Source organism: Thalassophryne amazonica, chromosome 5 (assembly GCF_902500255.1).
Source record: "Thalassophryne amazonica chromosome 5, fThaAma1.1, whole genome shotgun sequence".
NCBI lineage: Eukaryota > Metazoa > Chordata > Actinopteri > Batrachoidiformes > Batrachoididae > Thalassophryne > Thalassophryne amazonica.
Window position 1 is genome coordinate 101,886,423 of NC_047107.1, and position 7,740 is coordinate 101,894,162.

Consider the following 7,740-nt stretch of genomic DNA (forward strand, 5'->3'; position numbering starts at 1 on the left):
TCTAAACTCTGGACCAAATACAAACAATATGGAAAGGTTGTTAAAGGCAAACATACTGGTAGACCAAGGAAGACCAAAGCGTCAAGACAGAAAACTTAAAGCAATATGTCTCCAAAAATCGAAAAGGCACAACAAAACAATGACGAACGAATGGGAGGAAACTGGAGTCAACGTCTGTGACCGAACTGTAAGAAACCGCCTAAAGGAAATGGGATTTACATACAGAAAAGCTAAACGAAAGCCATCATTAACACCTAAACAGAAAAAAAACAAGGTTACAATGGGCTAAGGAAAAGCAATCGTGGACTGTGGATGACTGGATGAAAGTCATATTCAGTGATGAATCTCGAATCTGCATTGGGCAAGGTGATGATGCTGGAACTTTTGTTTGGTGCCGTTCCAATGAGATTTATAAGATGACTGCCTGAAGAAAACATGTAAATTTCCACAGTCATGATGATATGGGGCTTGTCAGGTAAAGGCACTGGGGATGGCTGTCATTACATCATCAATAAATGCACAAGTTTACGTTGATATTTTGGACACTTTTCTTATCCCATCATTGAAAGGATGTTTGGGGATGATGAAATCATTTTCAGATGATAATGCATCTTGCCATAGAGCAAAAACTGTGAAAACATTCCTTGCAAAAAAGACACTAGGGTCAATGTCATGGTCTACAAATAGTCCGGATCTAATCCTATTGAAAATCTTTGGTGGAAGTTGAATAAAAATGGTCCATGACAAGGCTCCAACCTGCAAAGCTGATCTGGCAACAGCAATCAGAGAAAGCTGGAGCCAGATTGATGAAGAGTACTGTTTGTCACTCATAAGTCCATGCCTCAGAGACTGTGAGCTGTTATAAAGCCAGAGGTGGTGCAACAAAATACTAGTGATGTGTTGGCGTTCTTTTGTTTTTCATGATTCCATAATTTTTTCCTCAGAATTGAGTGATTCCATATTTTTTTCCCTCTGCTTGGTCTAAAAAGTAACCGTTACTGACTGCCACAATTTTTTTTCCTGATTTCTTATAGTGTTTCTTAAAGCAAAAGTTGCCATTTGAAATGACTTTAGTTTTGTGTCATGTCTGTGATCTGCTTTTTTTTCTACAAAATTAAACAACTGAATAAACATCCTCCGAGGCCGGTGATTCCATAATTATTGCCAGGGGTTGTATGTTGCCCTGTAACATGATAACTACATGATACATTGTCCAAATATTCCTTTTTGAACCCTATTAACTCAACCAATAATTGACATCACCATTGAACAAAATTGGTGCAACATAACTTTGGCTCCTGTACAAACTGAAATGAACTTTGTCACCATTCTTGTTGTTTTTACCCCATAACTCTATAGAATTCAGTCACATAGATAGTCCAAACTACAGTGGTCCCTCGCTATAACGCGGTTCACCTTTCGTGGCCGCAGTTTCGCAGTTTTTTAGTCCAATTTTGCATGCTATTTTTTTATCCGATAACCAATAATTATCGAAGCTAAGTTTTTGCTAGTGGATTAGCTTTTCAGATAACTTTTAAAACCTTCAGCGGACCAATTAGCTTCTGATAAATTTAGTTCCGATAACTTTCAGTCCGTTAACATTTTTTTGCTGGTAAAGCAAGCAAAGTTTAAGTCAAAATGTTTGTAAACCCTAAAATCAAATATTTTAGTCCGTCTGTTGTGTTTTTGTGGCTGTCACTTGCTGATGATGTCATCATTAAGCACAAAACATGATTGGCCTGTTGAAGCAGGGAGCATTGTGGGTAGTGTAGTTCAGGTTCACTTTGGACGTTACAGTGAGTGTTACTGTCTGCTCGACGCAGAAACAAAACAGACTAATTTTAACATTATTTTATTTCTTTGTGGCTGATGGCATAATTTAATCACCAAGACACTGTGGGAGAGAGGAGATCTCACAGTGCAGCTGTGTTTCAGAGGGACTTTTCTTAGACACCGTTTTGGATAATCAGGACACTTTCTTCAGAATTTAATTAACTACACTGAAACTAACAGGTAAGAATTTATATTTACTAGGTGTATTTTACTCTGCCAATCAATGCATTAATGGATGTATTTTCTAACTTTATGTTAGCTATGCCCACCACTGGTGACTATAATAAAAATTTTGAAAAAGTAATAAACTATAAATGTTCAGGAACATTTTTGGAACTTTTTAATGTAATTTCTGTGTTGACATATTTTTACTTTCATTACGTTTCTTGTTTAATTTAAATGTGAAAAAAATCATTCATCTATTTTGACACCTATTGCCTTATTTATTTTGTTGTACAGCATGGTACAATTTAATTGGTGATTCACTGTACAGCAGATGTACTCGCATTGATCTGGGAGACTGATAATTTAGGGTTTGTTTAGGTAAAGATGAAATCATACAACTAACCCACTGAACTAGCAATAATAATAATCATAATAGTAACAGTGACACAAACTAAGTACAGAGTAGTAATCACCAGCACCAAATATTATCCATCATCTTTGTGACATCATTCTATTTTTTCTCCTAAACAGAGCTAAGTGAAAACTCTCACACTGTTTAGAGTCTGTGTGTGTGTGACTTCCAGGATCAGGCTCACCTTGACTGAGATCTTGCCTTCGTCCTTGGGTAAATGTGCTGCAAGGAACCAGTCTCCAGGGAGCGGGCTGGTCACGTTGAATACTCCTGTTGTACGATTTGGCAGAGTCCAGGTCAGTGTTATCGCAAAGGATCCTGGGACAACAGTATCTCTTGGGAAATGGGTGTGCAGAGGGTTGATCACTGGAGGAGCCCCAGACCTGAAATACCTTTTAGTCACACACACCAAAATAATGAACTTGTGTTTTCATAAACAACAGTTACAGCTACCAAATATGAACTTGAGCTCTGTGAAGAGGAGGACAGCCTGGGCACAGATGGCATCATCTATTTCAAACAGTGTTTAAAAAAAACTAATAATCACATCCAGCTTCACACGTTTGAATCCAATTAGCTAATGCTAATTATGTTTTATATCTCTGAGCAGTCACCTTGGTTACCAGCTGCCATGATAAATACTGCTGGCCTATGACAAAAAAGTGCAAACAACTTGCTGTTGTTGCAATGGTGCATTTATGATGTTGTCTACATTTGATAATGTGTGAATAGGTTGTAAACTCAGCCAGTATACTGTTCTCATTGTAAAAGAATCGCAACATATTTTGCAGGATAATCCATTTCATAGGCTCTGAGTGGTATACCCTGCATTTGGGTGTCAAAATCTAACCCCTTATCCACGTCATGACACCTGGGTAGCAGATCAAGTAGGGGATTGCCTGTTGGGCCAAACTTTGTTGGGAACTTTGTGTGCCCCATTGCCGCTACTGTAACCATGAAGGCCCACAGGAACCCAAGAAATCTTCAATGCTGGATCAAGCGGGGGAGGTGATGGCTTGTCAACCAATGGCTGTGAAGGTGGATGAAGGCAGCAGAAGGTCCTCAGACCCCAATTGTCTGGGATTTCCCAGCCATCGACCAGGCTAAGGAACTGTCAAGGTCCATGTCTTTGTCAGAGTAGCACGACATTTCCATGTTAAAGATCAACCTTGAATGTAAGTCTGAAACAGTGTGCGCCGAGACTAGGCCTGCTCAGCAATCTCCTTGTCCACCATTCCATACAGGAAACATCAAGAGATGATCTTCCTCACAACTGGGGATTGCCATAACTATACCCTCCATAATGTAGCCAAAGATGATACAATTTATACTTCCTAATCATTGTGCAGCTCACACCAACAGCTGATAGGCTGTCTACACAACCATAAATTTGTGTAGTACCTACTTCACTAGGGGAGAGGCAGTCATTGGAGATACTAAAAATAAGAGTGTGAGAATTGAAGTATAGATGTGTCACAATGTAATACCAGCATTATGATGAATTCCAACTGCAAGCCAGGGCCAGATATTTGCAATCTAGACAACATGAATGTTCCAGCAATCAACCTGCCCGGCATATAGGCATTATTCCTATTTTATAACACTATTTTGTTACCTCTGCTGCTCTGTGCAGTGTTATTTATATCGAAGTGGCTACTGGCACAGTACTGTCAATATTTGTCTATTGACCACAGTACCAATCAGATGCCACCATTCCTTCTGTGCCAATGAGTGACACTGTTACATAAACCATTGTGCTCGTTCTGTCTGTTATTGATTTCTTACTCATGTAAAGTTTGAGAATAGGTTGAGAACAGAGAATAGGATCCATTTCTTAACATTAATTCTATGAATTCATTTTCAGATTTGACACACTGTGGCACATGCTACTTATTGATGCAGTTGCGTGGCAGTGGAGTAACCGGATTGGGATTGGATACAGTCTACGCATGATGTAATGTGGAAAATGATTGGCTCTGTGTCAATTAGACAAATGGAGCTCCTATTGACACAGTACTGTGGCAGTAGCCAATCTGATTTATACACCTTGAAATGGCAACACTCTGCATTGATTGCCCTGCAGTCTGTGGTTGCACCATAGATCACCACGCATGGTTCATCATCATCAGTGTAGACAGCCCTACAGACTCAAACTAAACTAAAAAGGTTTTATTGGCTAAACCCTTCAGTCTAACCAGGGAATCACATCAACATCAGGCAAAAACACAGGTCAGTATAGTCCTGCTTTATAGAAACAGATTTTGGTTTGGAGATCAAAGCCAACCCTAAGCTTGTTTTTCATCCTTTTTTGACAGGTAAGCTGAATTAATGAAAAAGATGTGAATATAGTGAGATTTTGTGCTTTCATGGGCTACACATTAGGTAACATTAGCTTGCTGTTAATGCCAATCAGTTATAAAACAGCTAGTCAGTTGCATAACTGACAGGTAAGCTCACTAACACAGATGCATCATTGTCTGAAAAGATATATATTCAGAGGAACATATCAGGGCTTGTACCTTTTATTGCATTTTTTCATTTTCAAGTGCTGATATGGTCCACTTTCATCCCAGAGGCTTCATACAAAAGAGCTACACATTAATTCTGATTCTAAGACACCAATACAAAAGCTATCATGCCTGTGCTGATAAAAGCACAACACTCACCAGCAATATTTAAGTCTGTCCAATCTGCTCCCATATATGAGCTTTTCCATCCATTGGGAGCTTTATGCGATATGTTGTACAGCTCCGATGGTCAGCCTTGTTTTCTCCAGTATGTCACTTGTGTTTCAGCAATACCAAGAATGCTCACTCTTGGGTGTCAACATGTGCTGGTGGCAATGTTTGGAAAGGGAATGAGTAAGTACGGGATTGTTTGCCATCTGAAATCTCACCACAAGTTGATTTTGAAACTCCGTTAACAGCTCTAAATGGGGTCCAATTATATACCTTTTTGAACAGCTAATGCAAATCAGTAAGTCAATCAAAAACAAATATTAAAATTTATAGTCAACCAGTGATCATTAAAAAAACCAGGGGTGCAGCTTCTTGTCCACTCATTGCCTGATAAGAGGTAACTTCCTCTTTCTTCCACAAACTGTGTGGGTAAGTGCAGACTGGGTTATCAGGCAGGTCTCTCAGAGGAAGCACAACTCTATTAGTGGATTTTGTTACTTATGTCACAGAAGCCTAAAACGAACCATTTCAGACCGAAATTTTGCTGCTATCAGGAGAGCCTCCCCACGCATAGTCATAGAATTGTGAGACTTTCAGCATGTTTAACATCAAGCCCCATCCACGTATGTAACTAAACTTCAAATAACAGAGTTTACACAATACAACCCCTTTAAGAGTAACTGCTGCACACTGAGGCTGCCTGCTCATAACAAAACATTGTAAAGGTTTAGCCAGCTGGCAAAGCATCATTCCCAAAGGGAACATTCATAGGATGCTTATTATCGCCTATTTATATCTGCAGACTTCAGTCAAATACTAAGACCTCGAGAATAAACAGACCTACAAGCTATTAAAAAAACAGTAAAATGAACAGTTCAGGTGCATGTACATCGAAACTTACACAGTCACATTTCTGTTTGGACAGTTGTCTCCAAATGTGCCCCCTTGCTCCTTGAAGGTGATGAGGTTCCATACAGCCTCATGGTGTCATCAGGCACATTGAAGTGGAACAGTTCCACACTGGCAAAGGAGTTGAAAGCAGTCAGCTTACGAGGCGTTCGGGTGAAGTATTCGGTCACAAAAAGGCAATCTAAATAACAAAGATACATAAAGGAAACACACCGTATAAGCCAATCGGGGGTCATTTGTTCGGAACCTCAACAAAACATTTTGCAGTTGGGACATGTTAATAGTTGCCATCAGTATCACTCTTATAAACACAACAGGGTAAGAAGTACCATCTCTGTCTTCAGTCCATAACCACAGGCTTCACCTTGAAGCTTAGAAGCTGTTTAGAGTGAGCGAGACCATCTAAATATGTGATCAAAGACGTTAACTCATTTTAATCAGCTGAAGCAGATTTACGCAGGGCTCACTCACATCCTGCTTCATGTCAAATCCTTGGATTGCGTCCACCGGAGGCTCTGCATATAAAAACAGCAGAGAAGTGACAGGTGTAGACGACACAAGCCAGCCTGACAGTGAGCAATCTGGGAGAAATAATGGGCATTTCTGTTCGCTGTTGTGCCTCTTAGGGAAGTATTAGAACACATTAGGCCCAGAAGGATTTAAACAGACACTCGTTTTTTTGCCACAATGGGACTAAAATTTGAAATAATCAAGATGACTTTGTTATGCCGACTTTCAGCTTTAATTCAATTGTTTAACAAAAATATCATGTTGTCCTTTAAGGAATTATAGCTAGTTTTACACACTGTGCTTTAATTTTTTTTTTTTTTTTTTTTTTTTTTTTGAGACCATAAGTGACTGGACAAACTAAACATCAGAATTGTGTTTTCACTAACACTAGTCATCATTTTTACAGCTTGTTCTACGGGTCACTGGTTATGTTTTGAATTATTAAGAATCATAAACAGTAGGGTACTCTGCAGTAAATCTGTCCAGAGTAGGCAGGTCTCAAAACCTAAGTGACAGTGCAAAAAGAGGACGAGTGAGGGAAGCCACCAAGACACACAGACAACTCTGAAGGAGTTACAGGCTTCTGTGATTGCACTGGATAAACCACGTGCAGTTCAGCTGTTGGTTGTTGCATCAACAGCTGCAGTGACAGGAACAGAAAAAAAAAGGTTTTTATAGAAGAAAACAGATCAAATCCTACACTCATGTCTCCCATGTGATTTCTGGCAAACTGTAGCTGAAATTTAATGTCTTCTTTTAAGAAAATCCTCTGTTCCGCTCCACCATGTAGGTGTGACTGGTGATACTTCTATACATCTTGCAAAGTTGTTACAGGTATCTTAGTGGCTTCCCTCACTATTCTCCTTCTTGTATGGTCACACAGTTTTTGAGAACTGCCTGCTCCAGACGATTTATTATACAGTACCGTACTGTTTGTAATGCTCAATGATTGATGTAAATGAAGTCCAAGATGTACAGTGCATCCAGAAGTATTTACTGCGATTCACTTTTTCCACATTTTGTTATGTTACAGCCTTATTCAAAATTATTTTTTCCCCTCAAAATTGTACTAACAAAACCCCATAATGACAACATGAAAAAAGTTTTTTATTATTATTATTATTGCAAAGTTACTAAAAATAAAAACTAAGAATGCACAATCCATAAGTATTCACACCTTTTGCTCAGTACTTTGTTGGCAGCAATAACAGTCTCACGTCTTCTTGAATACGA

General features: G+C 39.1%; 1 long non-coding RNA gene across 1 annotated transcript; it reads right to left on the reverse strand.

The window, feature by feature from the left end:
* Positions 1 to 2,663: 2,663 nt before the first annotated feature.
* On the reverse strand, positions 2,664 to 6,067 carry LOC117509852. Its single transcript, XR_004560565.1, has 2 exons — positions 5,990 to 6,067; positions 2,664 to 2,802 (listed from the first exon to the last, which is right to left on the reverse strand). It is a non-coding gene; the product is annotated as an uncharacterized LOC117509852 (long non-coding RNA).
* Positions 6,068 to 7,740: the final 1,673 nt, after the last annotated feature.